Source organism: Mus musculus, chromosome 18, assembly GCF_000001635.26.
Source record: "Mus musculus strain C57BL/6J chromosome 18, GRCm38.p6 C57BL/6J".
Lineage (NCBI taxonomy): Eukaryota > Metazoa > Chordata > Mammalia > Rodentia > Muridae > Mus > Mus musculus.
Window position 1 is genome coordinate 56,448,514 of NC_000084.6, and position 20,978 is coordinate 56,469,491.

General features: G+C 43.9%; 1 protein-coding gene across 3 annotated transcripts in view; it reads left to right on the plus strand.

Annotated features, from left to right (window-relative positions):
• Nucleotides 1-20,978, plus strand: part of Gramd3 (GRAM domain containing 3) — a 116,308-nt gene that overhangs the window by 61,029 nt on the left and 34,301 nt on the right. The gene's annotated exons all lie outside the window — the stretch shown is intronic.

Here is a 20,978-nt window from a genome sequence, read left to right on the forward strand (position 1 = left end):
GAATTCTTTTTCTTGCCGTGCATATAAAAATAATTTAACAAGGCTACCTGTCCCACCGAATACTAGCAAAGCAAAGCCAGACAGGATTTGAATGTAATGTAAGAACCCACTCTCTCCCAGTGTCATTCTTTTACCGAATATCACATCAGTCATAACTTTAAAAGAAACTCATCCCAAACCCAGTTTCACATGTGCCTCTCACCCAGTGTCACTTTTCTGTTATAAGGACTGCTAAGTTGTTGGGGCTTTTTTCTGTTTATCTGCTGCTCACAAATACACTGTAAAAACTTACCTGAAATCTGAATATGATACAAAAAAAGCAGGCCTCAAACTCATTATGTTCTTATTCCCTTTTTAAAGACAATTTTCAAAACATTACCATCTATGAAACTTTGGCAACCATGGACCATAGTGAAAGTAAAAACCAAACCCAAATCACCAGTAATTGTACCTCTAATTGGAAACCCAAGTGAGGGCCGTTTTTTGAACATGTATAGTGTATCTATCATAAATACAGAAACTGCACTCCTGAAGACAGGGTTACTGTTTCAAGGCAATGGAGGTTGCTTTTGCCTTAATGCTTGCTATGTTGTAGTGATGTTTACCATTGTCTCCCAGCAGCCACCACCCTACAAGCCTTCTGCATAAGAGAAACACAGTAACAAAAAAAAAAAGAAAAAAAAGAAAAGAGAGAGAGAGAGAGAAACACAGTAACACTCTTTCTCCTCCTGCCTGGATTGCCAGATGTACAGACTTAGAGCTAAGAAGTGTGTTTTCACAGACCCCTGGCACCAAGTGACTCTGACATATAAAGTGTCCTTTGAGTTCAGAGACAGTTTACTGAATGATCTAAGCACACCCATGAGATAACCCCTAAGAGAAGAGGGAAAAATTCATCAGCCTTATTAATATTCTCAGTTCTGGTTTTATTAAGTATTGTTTCAATCTGTATTTCTTTGCTGTACTGGAGTTTCATCAATTAGATAAAAATAAACAGCTTCTCCCTGCCCCCCCCCCAGCAAAAATCTACAGTCTTCTGGCTCTCACACACATTCCTTCTTGGGGTTCTTCCCCTCTCTTCAAAGACACTTTGGCCCAGTCGCCCATGGCTCTCCCAGTGGAGGTGGTAACTTTCCTATACAATGTGATAGTCCTTCTTTTCTGAAATTTCAGTTACAATCTGAAATATTAAATGGAAAATTCCAGAAGTAAACAATGTGTATGTCCCGAGTAACAAGATGAGCTCTTACGTTTGTGCACCCCTGCCCACAGACAAACCCCACAAGGACCCAGGTGTCAAGTTCACAGGAAAGAATGTCACAGGACAAGGGCAATAAGGAAAAATAAGTGCAGCTAAATTAGGAGTGATGGATGGGCCAGGCTTTCCAAACATACCAGGTTGGATAGAGGGTAAGTTTTATTATATGGTGTTTTGTTTGGCTTTGCTTTTTCAAGGTTTCTCTATATGGCCCTGGCTGCCCTGGAATTCACTCTGTAGACCAGAGTCATGGAGGTCTGCCTACCTTTGCCTCCTGAGTGCTGGGATTAAAGGTTTGCACCGCCACCACCCAACCTATATAGTGCATTTTCAACTCAAGTGAACTGACCAAACCACAGTTGAAGAGTTCAGTAAATTTAATGTTTGCCAAGGGGATATATATATATATATATATATATATATATATTTAGATAGATAGATAGATAGATAGATAGATAGATAGATAGATAGATAGATAGATATATCCATCAGTCAGCTTTCCTACTAACAATGAGTTAAAATATAAATTGGAGAAAGAGGTATGTGCAGATAGACACCCAAAAATTACAAACTGCCTCGTAGGAAGTTTAATAAGACTTGAAATGATGCTGGCACTAATGACCCTGGTACCAAGCTGCAGGTCACCTTTTCCAGTACTTCCGGCTGGTATAGATCATCCACCTGTAAGTCACTTCAGTAGCCTTGCAGCGACTGTGAGGACATCAGAGTGACAGCATGCAGAAGACACTTACTTGACTTTGAAGAGAGGGGAAGAATTTATTAAGAATTGTGGGCTAGTGAGGAAATACGACCCTTGAATTTCATATTGGTATCCAGTGCCTAGTTGTGTGTCTACAGATGCTCAAGTTCATTGGCTCCAGCACAGCATTAGCACCTTCCAATAAATAAACAAACAAACAAACAAACAAATCTGGATTTAATGCTATTGAAATTACAATCAATCAATCAATCAATCAATCAATAAATCTGGATTTAATGCTGTTGAAATTACTACCTGCAGCCAGGTATCGGTGACACACACCTCTAATCCTAGTGTTCAGGAGGCAGAGACAGGAGGATCTCTGTGAGTTGGCAGCTATTCTGATCTACAGAGTGAGTTCCAGGACAGCCAGGGCCACACAGAGAAAGCCCGTCTGAAAAAAACAGAAATGAAGGAAGGGAGAAAGGGAGGAAGGGAGGGAGGGAGGGAGGGAGGAAGAAAGGAAGGAAGGAAGGAAGGAAGGAAGGAAGGAAGGAAGGAAGGAAGGAAGGAAGGAAGGAAGGAAGGAAAAACATCACCAGCAGCTTCTAATCTCTTTTCAGACCAGCATTGTGGTTTTGTTGTTGGGTTTTGCTTACTTTCTGTGTGTGTGTGTGTGTGTGTGTGTGTGTGTGTGTGTGTGTGTGTGTGTGTGTGTGCATGCATATGTGTATGTGTGTGTGTGTGTGTGTGCATGCATATGTGTATGTGTGTTCCTTGCCTATACATCTGTGGAGACCTGAGCTGGACACTAAAAATCTTAAGTTGTTCTCTACCTTAGTAACCCAGACCTCACAGATGCTGCAAATCTACGCCTCTGGCTTGCTCTGGGGTTCTCCTTTCTCTACCTTCTGGGTTACAGCTGGCCAGCCATATCCTCCCCGCATTTACTTGTGTTCTGGGGATCCAACCTCTGGTCTTAGCACTTTATCCTCTGTTTCATCTCCCAGGTTTGTTGCTCGTTATTGAGAAACTACCTTCTCCAGCTACATGCTGTAGTAGCCCCAGATGAAAAGATAAGTTGGGGGAATTGGTTTCTTTTTTTTTTTTTTTTTTTTTTTAAAGACTTATTTATTTATTTATTTATTATATGTAAGTACACTGTAGCTGTCCTCAGACACTCCAGAAGAGGGAGTCAGATCTCATTACGGATGGTTGTGAGCCACCATGTGGTTGCTGGGATTTGAACTGCTGACCTTCGGAAGAACAGTCGGGTGCTCTTACCCACTGAGCCATCTCACCAGCCCCCAATTGGTTTCAAAATAAATAAGAAGTGGGAGCAGTTGGCAGGGCTCCGGATGAAGCAGGCTTAGCTCCAGAGTCTATAGCGTTTCCTCTTTCTTGAACGACTGCCTTCTATTATTACCTCATGACGATGTCTGCTTATTAGTAACCTCAAAAAGTAGGCCAGCCTGGATTTTTCCAGGGAACTAACTCCATTGCCACCAGGTCTCTCAGCTGGCACCTGGCTTCTCCAATCAGGTGGACGGTTCACAGCCTCTCAAAAGCCTTTTTAGAAATCTGTTTTCTAACTTGGAGAAAAACATAACAAAGAACAGCCCATGCCATGCAGATGTGACACCTTCTGTGGGCCCGGTTATAGGAAGTTCCCACCCCTTAATAAGATGCTGAAATATGATAAGCATCTTCCTGAAGATGACACACCCAGAAACTGCCTTAGGCTCCTCTTAGGTAGCCATAGATCATGGAGAAGAGACTCTCTGTAGCTCTCTCCAAGACCAAAAAGGAATAAAGGGAAAAAAAATGTTACCCTGTTTTCTTCCAATTCCCTGCAGCCCACAGTATCTGAACATTGCCCTTTCAAGTCAAACAAAGTCCACAGGTTGACCAGATGGCCCCACCCAGCAAAGTGGTAAGATTGCCTGGCTTTAGTCACCAGACTGACTCCACTACCTTTCACCCAGTTGGAGGGAAAGAGTGGGGAAGCTTCCTCAGTGAAGGTGAGCTTCCTTACCCATTAACTTCTTGGGCTCCTCGTGTCTGATCGCAGCCTGAAAGAAGTGGAGGGCAACTGTTGCCTTCTTGTGACTCGCCCCCACTAGTCCAGAACTCACAGCAGGATCCAGATCCCAGCAGAAAACGTCTCTGCCCTTTCTGTGCCAATTCCAAATGAACTCCATCCCTACTTACTGCTATGGATGACAGTGGGTGGCAAAGAAAGGGCTGTGGGCTAGAAATCAGACAGCCTGGACTTTAGGTGTCATGCATTTCTTGAGGCCAATGACTTTACACCTTCGTAGGTTACACAGCTGTGATAGACAGGACCAGAACACTATCCTTCAGGGGCTGATGGCCAGCGCAGGCAGGAAAAGATAAAGCAGCCGCCCATTGTAATCTTTGAGTCAAGTACTGAAGTGATAACATTTCCTTGGCAAACCTTCCCATAGGGGTATGAGGTGGGAAGACAAAGACAGAAGGGTCAGTCAGTTCTCGGGATCCAGAAAGGTTGAGACGTTAGGGTGTGACCGCAACAAGAGCTAAGTTAAAAAAAAAAGTGCCACTCTTCTTAGGAGATCTTGAAGCAGAGGCAACTCAATATGAATGTATTTAGGCTCCAAAGCCAGAAACTCAAGTGTCAGCTTGCAAAGGACTTATTTGCTGCCCTCGTATCAGCTGCAGTGGAGAACGACAAGGCTTTGGAGGCAGAGGAATGATGCGATCCTAAGTTATAGGGACTTGTTTGATTGTTGGTGGTGCTTTGTTTGTTTGTTTGTTTGTTTGTTTGTTTGTTTGCTTGAGGCAGGCTCTCATGATGTACCCCAGGCTGGCCTCATTCTTACCTATGCAGCCAAGAGTGACATTACACATCTCGGCCTTCCGGTTAGCCTACACTCAGATGCTGGAGGCATAGGCATGCATCACCACACCTGGTTTCATGTGGGGCTGGGGTTTGAACTCATGACTTGACGTATACTAGGTGAGGACTCTACTGACTGAGCTACGCCCCTAGGCAACGTGATTCTATGTGCTTTTTTTTTCAAGCACATAGCAAGCTCATGGCAAAGTTACCTTCCTATAAAGATGAAATGAGAAGGTGTTGTGTATAAAAGCAAATGAAGGGAAATCCATCCTAGTGGGATGAATTTTGGACCCTGGCTAAGCCAACCAAACTAGAGGGGGAAAAGGAAAAAACTCAGCTAGAAAGTACTAAACTAAGGAGGTAGGCGTCCGATTGGCTCTGATGAGAGACGGGTCATCGGACATGCGCATGACAGGGGCTTTCTTCTGAGGTCACTTTGTGTGGTTCCTCAAAACTTTCCTCCTGCCGAGCAGTGGTGGCACATGCCTTTAATCCCAGCACTCAGGAGGCAGAGGCAGGCAGATTTCTGAGTTTGAGGCCAGCCTGGTGTACAGAGTGAGTTCTAGAACAGCCAGGGCTATACAGAGAAACCCTGTCTCGACCCCCACCCCCCCAAAAAAGATTCTCCTCGTTGTCTCTATACCTGTGGAGAGTGGACAGAACCTGTCTTACATCCACACCTAACAAGACTGGTAGGAGGGTTGTGTGTCACCCTGGTGACCATGATGCAAACAGATAATGACTTAGAACAGCAGGGTTCTGTGTCACCCTGATGGCCATGATGCAAACAGATAATGACTTAAAACAGCAAAGCACAGAGTGAACATGAAGTCACCTGGAAGAGAGAGACATGTTTTCCAGGGTCATGTGTCTTTATTGCAGGTAAAGAACACGCATATCTTTGGTGGGAAAATTAAAATGAAGAAATAAAGATGCCAAATGTAAGACTAATTAAAGCCTGCTTATTTCATTGAAAGAGGATTAGTTGTCTCATGTAAATCACATTACATCTACGTTTTTAAGGGCTGGACAGATGGCTTAGCATGTAACAACACATACTACTCTTGCAGAGGACCTGAGATTGGTTTCCAGCACCAATAATAGGCTGCTCAGAGCTCCCTGGAACTCTAGCATCAGGGGATCTGAGGCCCTGTTCCAGATTGTGGAGGCAGCCACATAGACATAGTGAACACACACAGAGAGACAGGTACATATGCATGCACATAAAGTAAATATAAAAAAGTATTGCATCTAATTCTTTTGTTATGTGTGTTGATTGTATTTATGATATTCAGGTAGACACCTGTTTTCCCACAGCAATACGGAGTTATCGTTAGTTATGCGTTGCCATGTCATAATGCATTCAAAATTTGTAACAATATGTTAATATAGCATTTATATATTATTATTTTAATAAAATAAGTAAAATATGGAATTATTGTTGATATTAACATGTACAACATATGGCCATAAATTCCTGGGAAAACCAAATACAAATGAGAGATATAGGTTTTTAAAAAAAAAAAAAAAAAAGTAGGGCTGGAGAGATGGCTCAGCTGTTAAGAGCACTGGCTGCTCTTTCAGAGGTCCTGAGTTCAATTCCCAGCAACCGCATGGTGGCTCACAACCATCTGTAATGGAATCTGATGCCCTCTTCTGGTGTATTCGAAGACATGACAGCGTACCCATACATATATTTAAATAAAATGAAAAAAAATGTAATTAACACTTTTAAACCTTCCCATACAACTTAAAAGACCAAAAACTATACAGCCTTTTATTTATTTTTTCTTTTCTGTATGTTTGTTTGTTTGTTTTTTATTTTTGAGACATGGTCTTTGTAGCTCTGGCTGGTCTGGAACTCACTACATAGACCAGGGTGGCCTCAAACTTACAGAGATCTGTCTGCCTCTGCCACTGCCTCCTGAGTGCTGGGGTTAAAGGTGTGACTAGTTATTTGTTTTTCATAGGAGTAGAATGAATTGCTTTATTTTTGTAAGTAAATGTATCTAGTTCCAGTTAACCAAAGCCCTTTGAAGAAAATTGTTTTCCCTAATGTATAGATATCTTGTTTTTAAGAACTGACAGTAATTTTTCTAAAAGTTGACTCTGGTTAGTTTTTTTTTTTTTTTTAATTTATTTATTTATTTTTAAACTGGGTCTCAGCCAGGCTGGCCAGACTCCCAAGCTCTAGTGACTTTCCTGCTTCAGACTGCCAAACAGCCAGGACAGCAAGCAGGTGCTTCCACGCCTGACTGGTTGGTAGAAAAGACGTCCTGTGTTTTAATAATGCATAGTATTTATACACAGTACATTTCCTCGTGGTGTTGTCCCCTCCCATGCTGTGTTGATTATCTGGTGTCATGTGGCATAAGATGAGCCCAGCTCTGGGAAATTCCTGGGTAGTGAACACACTATGTTCCCCTCAGATACTTGGCCATCGCAGATGTAGCAGATCAGAACACAGGAGGCAGGAAACAGTAACCGCAGGTTTAGGGTAGGGGGGTGGGGGATGGGGGGACCAAGACCAAAGGGACTCCTGTGACACTCTGGAGCTGTTTTGGAGTTGGTGCCCTTTACTTCAGCCGGGGTGACCATGTATTTTTGGTCTTGTATTTCCCTCCAATTTTTGATCTCTGCGTGTATTTGTTTTATTTCCCTGCGTGGAACAGAGAGACAGTCATGGGAAATAAAGGGCAGAGGACAAAGGCTCTAGTTCTTTGAGATTGCACATTGAGAAGCCACATTGCAGAAAGCAGCTTTCCCCTGGGGTGCCTCAGGTCCAGATGTCCACTCCCACTGGCTATGGTAAGGACAGGGCAGCTGGGCTCCTTAGGGAGAGAGGTGGCCCTCACAACAAAAGCAAACATTTGTCTCTTCAGACTCTGCCTCCTCCTGGTCCTGGCTTTGAGTGTCAATTTAAACTTTAAATGCTATTGCAGTATTAATAGGTAAAATATCCTCTTCTGGACAAATACATGCATTTTTACTACAGTGCGCCTACCCATGCTCTGCCCAGGCTTAAATGTTGTCAAGGATTTAATTTCACAAAAGGTTGCAACAAGAGAATTGAAACTTAATTCAAGAACAATGTATTTTAGCCTGGGGGAATGTTCCGCCCATAAAGTGTATTAGTGGCTCTCTCTGTGGTATCTTGGCCCCGTTCTCTTCTCTTTCTGAATTCCCACCTGGGCTTCATTCAATCTTCCCCTGGAAGAGGAAACTGATTTGGGTACACTTGCCTTGACCGTTCAGTTAGAAGAACTGTTGTTCCATTTGTGAGGGTCTCACTCTCTTAACTAGTCGCCTCCCAAAGACTGTACCTCCTTGCTTTCAGATCTGAGAGTGTGCATTTCAACAACAAAAAAAAATTGTGCATAGAGCAGGGCATTGTGGTATGCACCTGCAGTCCCAACACAGGGGAGGCTAAGGCAGGGACATCATGAGTTCAGACATAGCCTTGCCCAGGTAAGGAACCATTGTCTCAACAGAGACCAGGAATTTTGTGGACACACAAACGTGCAGACTGTAGCATTACAGATATTGCTCTCGGGAAATGTACCAAACTCAGCAGTGTCACCATGACTGTGAGCTACGTCATCTCAGGAACCTGTCGGGAAAAACCTCTTAGTGACCTCAATTCAGAACTCTGCCCACCTCATCCTCAAGGAATATGGAAGCACGTTGCTCAATCCTAAGCCACAAATTCACCCTCGGGCATTCCCCTGCTTCAGCACTCCTGGGACACTTGGTGTTCCATTTTCTCCTTCCTTGCATTAATTTCAGTCTTTTATGACTTTTGCCGAAACCCCCCACCTTCCTGGTTTTGTATTTCAGTATTCTCTCCTTTAAGAGAAGGTTTCAGATTCCGCTCTGACGAACTCTGCTGAATTCTGACAATCCAAAAGAGATGTTACCACTTGGGATTTAAGTGGAGTTAATATGACTGGGACCAGGGCCCATCCCATACATGTGTGTTCTTCCTCCTATGTGCAGGGTGCGCCAAGTCCTGATATGTGTATTTGGCTGTTTATCATGGATTTACCATCCCTTTCTTTTTGTGTAGACCAAATCCTCACATGAAGTTTTTAGGTATGGCCTTACCCAGGGCCTGAGGAGAGCACTTAATTATCTTTATATCCTGGTGTCCCTTACAAATGGGACCTATAGCAAATCTGGTTTGCATCTTACCATTCAAGATCGGATTTAATCCCAAGTGGCTATTTTGATTTAATCACCTGTTATAACTCTTTCTATGTTACTCCCCCCAAAATATTCCCAAGGACTCTATTGCTTTCTAAAATTTCAGCTTTGGATTTTAGCTGTTTCTGAAACATCTAACCAACCTTTCTGTCTCGTTTGATCTTTCTGACGTTTACAGTGTTTGATAGCTGAAGGTTTGTTCATTTGCACTTTCACTTTTATCTCATTTTCTCCCTCATTTATGCATTCTGCTTTTCTTGACTAATGCATCTATTATATTTAAGAAGGCAATTCTTCCCTAAACAAAGCTTAATCAGATACCTGTCCTCCAGTATATAAGTGTATAAAAAGTGATTTTTTTCTGATATTCGGCAATCACTAGTAAATGAACAACCTCAAAAAACAAGGAAGACAAAAAAAACTGTGAAAAATGTTTGGGTGTGGGAGGCAGAGATAAGAAGATGGCTACAAGTTTGGGGCTAGCCTGCTCTGCCTACCTTGTTTAGGACTACCAGGGCTATCTATCCCTGCATCTCAGAAGATTATATTCTGGTTTACAATTGAAATATAAGTTGTATATTTTGTTGGTACTGAGCAATGCAAACTAATATTCCCATGCAGAGGGCATAAATAGCAAGAGAATTCCGTCAGCAGCATCAGTCTACCTTGACTGGAAATTGGACGCTACCTCCCTGATATAACATCTTTTTATTTTTCTATGTTGTTTCCAGCTGTGCTTGGCCTCACAAGCTGCCAAGAAATTATTTCATTGATAATGGCTTTCCTTGCTGTGCTTTCTACTAATAATGAAGATAGTTTTTCAAATCTTCATAGGTTTCAAATCATTACTCACCAAATTGATAACTGTTTGAAAAAGAAGTCTGCATAATACTAATTAATCAGGAGACAGCCTGGAGAGACAGGCCTTTTTTTTTCCTCTTACCTCAGTGGGCCCTCTTCCAATGGGACTTGTCACCCACAACTGAGAAGAAAGTTGCTATGTAGGGTTGACACAAAACTCAAGGATAAGCTTTCTTTAATATGTAGATTCTTGTCCTTGGGTCTGTAAACCCACTGTCCGGTCAACCAAATATTGCGAACGAAGAGATGGAGGCTGATATCAAGAAGGGGGAATAGTGGGACCTGTCCGTGAAGGGGCAGAGAACACACCGCAGGCCTTAGAAGAACCAAGCACAGTATGCAGAGGGAGACCAGAATGGACATGGACGGTGAAAGAGGCCATAGCAGGAAGAGCAGCAGGGCCGGGATGGAAAGTAGATGGAGAATGGAGAACCCAAGAGAGGTTTGGGTGACATCCAGGGCTCAATAAAAGGCCATTGCTGGCTCCCAAGCTGTGGTGTGACACGGCAGAGGCGGGGCCTGAGGAGGATGAATCAGGCACTGATGTCCTAGAAGGCTCCAAGAGAGCAGACATCCTGCTGGGTGACCCCCAGGGTGGAGGAAACCACAGCTTCGGAGGCTGTTCCTCACTTCACAGATGCTGCTCGGAGAGGCTGGCTCTCCATTTGTCTGTTTTTAACCTGAGCTGCTTTTCGGTCACTTTCAGAGCAGGTATCCTGAAAATTAAACACACCAGATTAGATGCATGAGTTGCCTGACGCTTACGGAGACGTGGCGTGTGTTAGGAAGTCGGACCGGAAGTGAAGCCTGGGTGCGAAGGGACAGAGCCTCACCCGTATCAGTATCTGTAGGAGCAGAGGGAGTTCCCTAAGATTCCAGAGACTGCTGTGGCTGTGCCCAACCCAGGGTTCCAGACCGGCTACCTCCCCACCCCAACCCCACAGCCTCGTGCACTCCTCTGAAGGTTGCTTCCTCTTAGCCTTTCTTGATTTTGTTTCATTTCTTAGATACAGTTTTCTACCCACTGACCACGTCTATCGTATCTAAAGCCAGATTCACAAAATCTTCCCAAGTGGGTTGTCTCCTCTCGGGAGTCTAGGACAGCTTCCGCAGTGCGTCGTCCCCTCAGCCGATGGCCTTGGCTTGCTCTGATATCTCTCTTTACTTTTCTTCCCCCTCATTTCAACATTACCTCAGGATTACCTTCCCAGTGCAATCTGTTTCCTGCCTTCAAATTCATCTCCCACTCACTCTCCCATTTTCTTCGTCTTTGACCTCCACCCACGTGTGCTATCTTTGCCCACTGATGTAAAAATACAGTGCTTCAGAGACATGCATGTATTAAGTCCCTCGTGAGGAAGGGTGGGTAGTCAAACATCTCATCCCATCCCACCTACCAAATCCTCGTTAATTAATCCTCATTAATCCCCACTGTCAATCAAATGAAGACCGAGACATTCCTCTCTGCTTACTTGGGTCAAGCATCAGGGCCTCATAGCTTGCCGCTGCTTCTCTGGTTCTCTTCTGCACTACTGAAGACACTCTGAGAGTCCTTAGGTACAGATCCACTGTCGCTGTCACTGACAGTGTGCTAAATTAAAGTTCTTCTTTAACAAAGGCTAACTCCTCAGGGCTTGACGATAAGAGTGTCCACTTGAAAGAACAGAATCTCGAATTTGGTCTTACACAGATTAAGAAGAAATCTGCTTATTTTTAATATGTACTGTGAATTGTATAACTATAGATCCCGGCTTCTTTTTCTGTCTTTGTTTTGTTGAGACACAGCTCTGACTATAGCCATAGCTTTTAAGCTTCTCATTTTCTTCTTTAATGATCCATACCTAGTTTTTTTGTTTGTTTGTTTCTTTTTTCCAGTTGTTATTGTTATTGATCATGTCTTCTGTTTGAAACCCCTATTCATTCAATGCAAAAGGACCTGGCTTATACATCTTAATTTTCTTATTTGATTTTGTATTTTTCCTTTTGACTTTTTCTATCTCGATACTGTTAATGATAAGGCTTCACTGAGAAGGTGTCTGGTAAAGACTTGAAGAGGAGAGTGTCCACCTGACCGAGCAGCCCAGGCAGAGGTTCCTCCTGGGAGCTAGCAGCATGGCTGGCTAGGTGTGGTAATGCTAGGTGTGGAAGCAACAGAAAGACCAGGAAGGTCAAAGGGCAAGTCCTGAAGGATCTTACAAACTATGACCAGGTTATGTACTGAAAGTTAGGGTTTTTTGTTTGTTTGTCTGTTTGTTTTTTGGTTTTTCGAGACAGGGTTTCTCTGTGAAGTCCTGGCTGTCCTAGAACATGCTCTGTAGACCAGACTGGCCTCGAACTCACAAAAATCCTCCTGCCTCTGCCTCACAAGTACTGGGATTAAAGGTATGCGCCACCACTGCCTGGAAAAATAAATCTTAAAAAAAAAAAAAAAAGATAGCTCAGTCAAGTCTAGTAGCATGAGCCTGCAAACCCAGCTGCTCTAGAGGGTGAGGCAGGAGGATTACAAATTCAAGGGCAGATTTTGTAATTTAGCAAGCATGCTTAAGCTCTGGTTCAATCTCTAGTACTGGGAAGAGAGGGAAATAAATACAAGAAAGACACTAGACAAGTCTGTCTGAGATCATTGTCGTTCATGGATAGAGAGTGACCCCTGCTTGAGGACAAGCCTGGCCCCAGAAGGATGAGGGTGTGCCCGGGCCCAGGCCAGTCCTGGGGCCCTTGTTTCCTGTACTTCAGGTTTGAGCATCTTTCAGTGATGGTCTTTCTGATATCTTTCTCCCTTGTGTCATGCTCTGGACTGCCTGCCTGAGTACAAAGGTCCTTCACGGGCACACCTTGAATTCATCTAGTGTCTCCAGAAACTTCTCGCCTACTCCTTCTTCTGCACCCAGTCTGACAAGCAGGTCTCTGTTCTGGTCCAAGCCGCTGACACTGGTGGTCAGGGTGAGGGATGCATAAATGCACATTGTGTTTCTGATTTTCTGCATCTCCTTGTTCAGGCATGCTAGGGAATCATTCTTCTTTTGGTGGTTTTATTTCATTATACAGGAGGGCTTTTAGAAGTACTCATTGTAAAGACCTTGGAAAAGGAGAAACAAGTATTTTCTTTCCTCTTCAGTGTCTTGAACTAAGAAGCCTAGTTGATGTCATTGAAACCTTTGCTGAAGTAAAACATTGTTTGGGACATTTCTTTTCATTATATGCTACTTATTTATTTTTTTTATACATTTATCGAAAAAGAGATACATATATTTCATTGATGGCTTATTTTACCGTCAGGCTGACCACTAATATGCACTTAACTTTTCTAAATGTTTAAGGGTTTTTGAAAGTACATGTGTGTGCGTGCATGTGTGTTCGACTGTGTTTTCAGGCCCTGTGAAGATCAGAAGAGGGTATCAGATCCCCCTGTAGCTGCAGTTACAGGAGGTTGTAAGCCACCCAGTGTGAGTGCCAGAAAACAAACTCCAAGCATTTGCAAGAGCAGCAAGCAAGCGTTACTGGCTGATTGCTGAGCAATCTCTCCAGCCCCAAGATTATTTATTGAAAAAGACAAATAACACATGTTTTCTTTCATATGTGGAGTTGGATTTCAAAGTATATGTGTAAATGTGTGTAGGCCATAAATCTAGAAAGTAGAAAAGGGATCCTAAAGATAAGGGGACAAGATGTTGGAATACGAATACTTGTAACATGAAAACAGCAGAGGAATGGGGACCAGCCAGAGGAGGGCAGGGGATAATAGAAGGACAGTGGAGAAAGAGGAATGAAGATAATGTAGGACACACACACACAGGAAATGCAATAATGAAACCATTCCTTTATATACTTACCTTAGAAATTAATACATAAAATAAATAAAGATTAAGTTTTTAATGTGATTTTTATTTTTTACTCTTCATATTTGCAAAGATCAAAAGAGCCTATCATTAGTCATTATTAAAGTTACTAATCCTAGTCTATGTATCAGGGACTCTGCTATCTACTTTTAATATATATAGTTTCATGCTTCATTTAGAGGGATGCATAAGTATTGCTTTGTCTTGTCGGTGTACATCCCAGAAGCTCTGCCAAGGACAGTTTGTCAATTACTATAACCTTTCTAAACCTCATAATTTCTGGCTCAGGAGTTGCATATATACTCTCCTATAGATAAATTTATACACACTACAAATATAAAGCCATGACTCACAGTGTTTTTTTGTATTTGCAAAGACTTAAAATCTACCTACATGACCATCAAAAAGGCACTGGTTCAGTTATAATTCATTTGTTACAATGAAGCTATATGCAGTCATTAAAAAAGATTAGGGTGGGGGGCTGGCGAAATGGCTCAGCAGATAAGAGCACTGATTGCTCTTCCGAAGGTCCTGAGTTCAAATTCCAGCAACCACATGGTGGCTCACAACCACACCTAATGAAATCTGACGCCCTCTTCTGTTGCCTCTGAAGACTGCTACAGTGTACTTATATATAATAAATAAATCTTAAAAAAAAAAAAAAGATTAGAGGAAGGGGGTGACATCACCTTTAATCCTATCACTCCAGAAGCAGAGACAGGTGAGTCTCTGAGTTCAAGGCTATCATAGACTACATACAGAGTAAGTTCCAGGACAGCCAAGGCTATACAGGTGTGGTGATTTGAATATGCTTGACCCAGGGAGTGGCACTATTAGGAGGTGTAGCCTTATTGAAGGCAGTTTGTCACAGTGAGGGTGGGCTTTGAGACCCTCCTCCTAACTGCCCAGGAAACAGCCAGTCTGTTCCTAGCTTCCTTTGGATGAAGATGTAGAATTCAGCTCTTCCAGCGCCATGCCTGCCTGGATGCTGCCATGCTTACCACCATGATGATGGACTGAACCTTTGAACCTATAAGCCAGGCCCAACTCAATGTTGTCCTTTATAAGAGTTGCCTTGGTCGGGCTGGAGAGATGGCTCAGCCATTAAAGGCTAGGCTCACAACCAAAAATATAAGAGTTGCCTTGGTCACGGTGTCTCTTTACAGCAATGGAAACCCTAACAGAGACAAGGGAGAAACCCTGTCTCAAACAAAACAAAACAAAACAAAAGAATGAGGACATTGAACATGGTGACTACTGTCATACACCACAGGAAGTTGAGGCAGGAAGACCTCAAATCAAGGATAGACGTGGTCACATAGAAAGACTGTTTAATAGAGGAAGGGAGAGAAACAAGGGAAGGAGGGAAGCAGGGTGGGGAGGCATAATGAGAAAGCTCTATACATACCAGTGAAGAAAGAACACGCCAAGATACAGTCCTTTATGTTGTTGTTTTTAAAAGCAACATTTAAAATTTTTGGCTGAGCTGACGTGACGGCTCAGCAGATAAAGGCACCTACCTACCACCAGGTCATCCCTGGGACCCACATGAGTAGAAGAGAAAAAGTAAGTCCCACAAATTGTCCTCTGGCCTCCAGCTACACACACACACACACACACACACACACACACACACACACACACACTAATAAATAAGTAAGTACTTTTCTTAAAGTTAGGGGACAGAAAGATGGCTCTGTGGTTGAGGTCACCTACTACCCTTACAAAGGTTCCCAGCACCCATGTCACACAGCTGCCAGCTGCCTATAACTCCAGCACCAGGGTATCTGATGGCTTCTTCTAATCTCTGTGGACATCTGCACTCATGTTCACATTTCTCTCTCTCTCTCTCTCTCTCTCTCTCTCTCTCTCTCTCTCTCTCTCTCTCTCTAACATACACTCACACACGTGTAATTTAAAGCAACTCTAAAACTTTTTTTTAAAAGCGGGGTATAAAATAGTATACCATCCCTTACATTAAAAGCATGTCCATACTCATTTGCACAGTTTTACAAGAAAGATGTACACGTTACTGAGAATGGATGTGCCTTGGTGGAAAGAAACTGAGCCACCACCAAGAAAGGAGTAGAAGAAGAGTTTTTCCCCAGTTTGTAACCTACAAACAGCATTGGTTCTTACAGTACCTATTCTGAAGTAGAAATGTGGACACAGAAGCTCCATCTAGGCTAAGGCATGCTAGGTTAGAATTGCAAGCAGAGGCAGCTCTTCTACAATTCTGTCTACACTGAGATATTCTGCACTTACCAAACTGGAGGAGCTGTAGGGTTTTCCAGCTGTCCTTCTGTCTGCTGCCAACTTCTACACTTGCACACCTCGTGTGTCTGGAGTTGTTAAGGTCAAAGACTGGGCCCTGTCAGCCCTAACACGATCATTTCAGCCACTGTTCTCAATACTCCAATTAAAGAGATGCCTAGTGGTGAAAAGAAGAGAAAGGAGATTTGTTCATTGTGACTACCTTGAGGAAAAGAGCAAATAAAGAGGTCTGGTAAACACCCCACCCCCTGCCAGACTCCAGTCCGTCTTTGAGGTCCTAATAGGTGGTCTGGGTTTAAATAGAAGACAAAAGGTAAGTATAACTGGGCAGTGTTGGTGGAGGTGTGATCCCAGCTGGTGTTGACTCCCCCCCCCCGCCCCCTCCCCCCTTTCCCCCTCCTATCCCCCCCAAGACTGCTCCAGGTTAGAACAGTATGAGATCTCTTTCTAGGAGGCAAGTACTTCCTCTGTCTGGTATGGATTCTCTGTCTGGTGCGAGATTCTTGGGGGACCGTCTTTTCAATAGTCTAACAGCCATAAAAAGAGTGAAAAGTCTCTCTGGATCTTTCCTCCTGCCTGGACTGCTCTGCTCACACTCTACTTCCTCCTGTGGGTAGCTAGAACATCTGTTTGATTTTTACAGAGGGTGTAACCCAGCAACTCTGAGAACCCTCATCCATCACTAGAGGAGAAATCGGTTTCCCGAATACTGCAGCTTTTCCCAACCTTCATCGGGCCGTCAAGACGGCACATCAGACAAGGGTCTATAAGGACCCAGGTCTAGTGGTTCAGTCTTCAGCAAGAGGGCAGCTCCTGATCGGGCTCTGACTGCTCTATTTCTATTTCCCGAAACCTACCCTGCATAATCCTCTTTGATGATAAAGGGCCTATGGTTTTAAAAAGAGGTGCCTGGAAAATTACCCCAACTTTTAATAGCACAAGAAAGTTTAGTGATGTATTATTTTAGTTCCTTCATTTAGACTAATTTAACACGGAATTGTCACTATAATTAGAAAGGATCATAGCTTCCCAGACTCAACCACTGGAAGGTACTTGATTTCATTCCCCTGAAAAGCAGTTTAATCCCAGCTTCTGTCTAGTGACAATATGATCCCCAGAGAAAGGAATGTTGAATGTCCTTTTAAACTCCTAGGGACAATCACCAGAAGAAATGCAACTAGCCCCTACCAAAGAAATCTAATTCTGACAACTTGTGAAATCTGAATTTAAGTCATTGGCAGATTACTGAGGTCTGGAAAATGGCAAACATCAACCTGTTGAGAAGGGTGGCCCGGCCTGTTTTTGTTTGTCGATTGCGTAACTGTGTGTGGCGGTGTTGTATTAAAACCAGCTTGTCCCAGCTAGTAGTAAAATGCAGTCTCTTGGTAGACGAGGGCGGGCTTGTCTGTATAAACCAAACATCTGAAACTCCTACTGCAAGTCTTTGAGGGCTTGTACCTGATGCTTAATTTGGGTTGGAAATGAGAGAAGATGTAACCTACAGGCAAAGATAATTCCTGTGGGTTTTTTGTTTTGGTTTGGTTTTGGTTTTGGTTTTTGGGCAGTTTCTGCTCCTTCTTCTCTGGTACTCAGATTAGGTCCGAATCTCTCTCTTAGGAAACTCTGAGCCCCCTCTAATAAAGACCTTTCTGAGCCATACTTGTTGCAAGAGACTGATTGGATCTCCCAACTGATTCTTTCAGTCGCTGTCCAGGAAAACGGTTTGTCTTCTCATTTAGAAACAACGGACCCAGATTTTATGTTCATGATCAAGTTAAACCCGCTTAGCTTAATTTTCAGTAATTCCCCCGAACTCCCCAGAGAGCCTTAGGGAAGCACTTGGTATCATTATGCGCACTGTTCTCGAGTTTCAGGGTGGGCCTTCCGTTGTTTGGATTCCCTGTAACTTTTAAGTCTTCTGCTGACAAGGCCTCCAAGGCGAAGGGCACCTGCAGCAAAGTTGGGAATCGGCTCCCATAAACACCTCTGCAACCTTTCAATAAACAACACCCTGAAACTGAGTTGGCCCTTGGATGGAACTCACTTCCTCTTTGAGACAATGTACTTGTCCATCAATTTACAAAATAAAAGGCTTTCTGAGTGTGAGGAACAAAAACAGAAAGTGCCTGAATTGTAAGGAACTTTGAGTACAGATTCAGTAGGGAAGTACCGGGAGGAAAGAGAATAGGGGGTGGGGGTGGGACGCATGGAGTGGACACCTGGTGAGTTAAGAAAACAGCAGGAGATGGCTCAGAACTTAAGGTCCAGGACTGAGGAGTGCTCTAACAGAGGACCAGAAGTCAGTGTCCTGCCCCGTGCCCGAGCCCCCACCCCCCACTGCAGCTCCAGAGAATCCAGTGTCTCTGGCCTCTTGGGGCACCTGCACTCACATGCGCATAGCCATACACATATAATTGAAAATCAGATAAATTCTTTTAAAGAGAAGAAGAAAAGAAACCAACCGGTACTTGAAGGGGACTAGTTGGGAGAAGGCTTTGAAGACAGTGTGTCCCCAGCAGGGCTGTCTGTCAACCAGAAGCAGTGCGGAAAGACTGGCACATATTCAAGGAGAGTGGAAATGCATTTTTTTCATGGACCATCACTGTTTGGAGAGGGATGTTTAGAGATGTGTGCTGACGAGTCCAGTGCTAAGCTGGAGTCCCAGACACGGAACCACCGTGTGAGATGAACCCATCAGAACCCTGCCCTGTACAAAAGTGTGTTGCCAAGTGAGGTCAGGTCCAGGAGCCCAACCCTAACCCTCTCCGAGGAGTATCAGGAGAACCACCCCCTGCTGAGTGGCTCTCAGCTCTTTCTATGTAACTGTGCTATACCAGACAGCCTTGGCTCGGCCTCCAGGAGGCACTCTGAGCCTGTGTAAAATGTAGGAAGTATTTTAAGCAAATGCTGAAATGAAGTCGGTCTCCCTCCCGACCGGAGAGTCCCCAGAGGATTTCTGCTTGGTGAGCTTGAAAAGGGGATGAAATGTGTATGTCTGGGGGGGGGGGATCAGAGAGAACAGACAAGAGGTTGGAGAGGTGGCTCAGTGGTTAAGAGCCCCTGAGTGCTCTTCCAGAGGTCCTGAGTTCAAATCCTCCACAACCATCTGTAAGGGGATCTGACTCCCTCTTCTGGTGTGCATGAAGACAGAGCAGTTAAATATAGAAAATACATAAATAGGCTTCAAGACCTCAATTAAGTTGACCCTGAGATAATAAAGTACTTGTTATTATTGACGGTTTTTATTTTATTTTCTTTTTTTTTTTTTACTATGTAGATCAGGCTGGCCTCATACTCACAGAAGCACACCTGCTCTGCTTCCAAGAGCTGGCCTAAAAGGTGTGTGCCTCCACACTGGGCCCCATCTGACTTCCCATGTGGCTTTTGTCATGTAATGTGGCGCAGCTTGGACTGAGGTCTTTTAGTGTACCTTGAGGAAAAGCAGAGGAGAGGACAGATCTCTGGGCTTCAGTTTTTATCTTCTTAGAAAAAGGGAAGTACTGATGGTAAAGTGAGAACACCAGCCCTTTCTAAAATTATTAGTTGGTTCTACTTGTCAAATATGCTTCGTCTTGATTTCAGTACTAGGATATGATTCCCTCTGGGTGTGGCCTCCAATGTCCACTCGCTGTGAAACAAGGTGAGTGAGCACCCCCAGGGAGCCCACCCTGGTGGTAACTACCTGCCTGCTTACATCCAAGTAGAAATTCCAAATGATAAATTAGGATTAAAACCAGGTAATGTGTCACAACACTGCCATTTTATTGCATCTGCCTGTGTGCTCAGCTTCAGCTCAGGACCTCAGAGGTGTATCTGAGTTTTTACTGCACAGGCTAAGATCAAAGACGGTCAGGACCATGAATACCACCTTTGTTCTCCGCCAGTTTTCCTTCTCCCCCACTTCCCACACTGAAAATCATCCCAACGCTGTCTTCATCTGCCCACTGGGATGTTTGCTTCAGCCATTTGTTGGTGGTTCAGCGAGCAAACCCTAAGTTCCCTCCTCCTCTTCCTCCCCCTCCTTACCTTCCCCTCCCTCTCCTCCTCCTCCTTCTCTCTTTCTGTCTCCCTCTCTGTCTCTCTCTTTCTCTCTCTGACTCTTTTTTACCAAGGTCAGGCCTAGTTTTTTGTTTGTTTGTTTGTTTGTTTCGTTGCCTATTGATCATAGCTGACTGCCGTCCTAGACTCTGTTGAGTGAATTAATATAAAGATGAGTGCAATTCTTGCCCCACCTTGGAACTCCCACACTCAATGAAGCGAATAAATGGGTGAGTTGGGGTGGGAGAAAGGGGAAAAGGTGACGGATGGACGGACGGACAGACAGGTGGATGGAATGAATGAATGAATGAATGAATTAGAAAAATGATGTGTTTACAGCATCTTATGGAGGGACAGAAAACAAACAGATATGATCTCTGTGATACTCAGTGAGAGCCTCAGATTTCCCACTTATAACGTGAAGGTAATAATTCCTACTTAGCCTGGGTGGCTATAAAAATGACAGTCGGTAAATTGCTCAAGGAAGTGCATAGTTAAAACAACAACCAAAAGCGGGACGTCACAGCTACAACAAAAGGTGATAAGTGACTTAAGAGAAGTGCAAACAAAGAGGGTGGGGGTTCCCAGCACCTGCAGGAGGCCACCCATCCACCCATGTGTGCCAGCCACCAGCGCCTGCGCACAGGGGCTTTCCCAGCCTCCAGGTGATCTGCAGCACAGCACACGCCTAGGCTGGCCAGAGTTGAGCAGCTGGGACCCACGGGCACAGACCAGGAGCGGAGCAATCCTAAGTGGCCAGACATTTACAAGTGAAGCAGGTGTCACCTGCAGCTGCTGCCATTATGGCTCCCACAGACAGCCTGTAGAATGGAGTCTGAGAAGGACCAAGGCTGCCAGTGAGGAATGAAGATCATTTCTCTCTCCAGAACGCAAGACCACTTCCTCTTTTCTCTTTCCACCTCC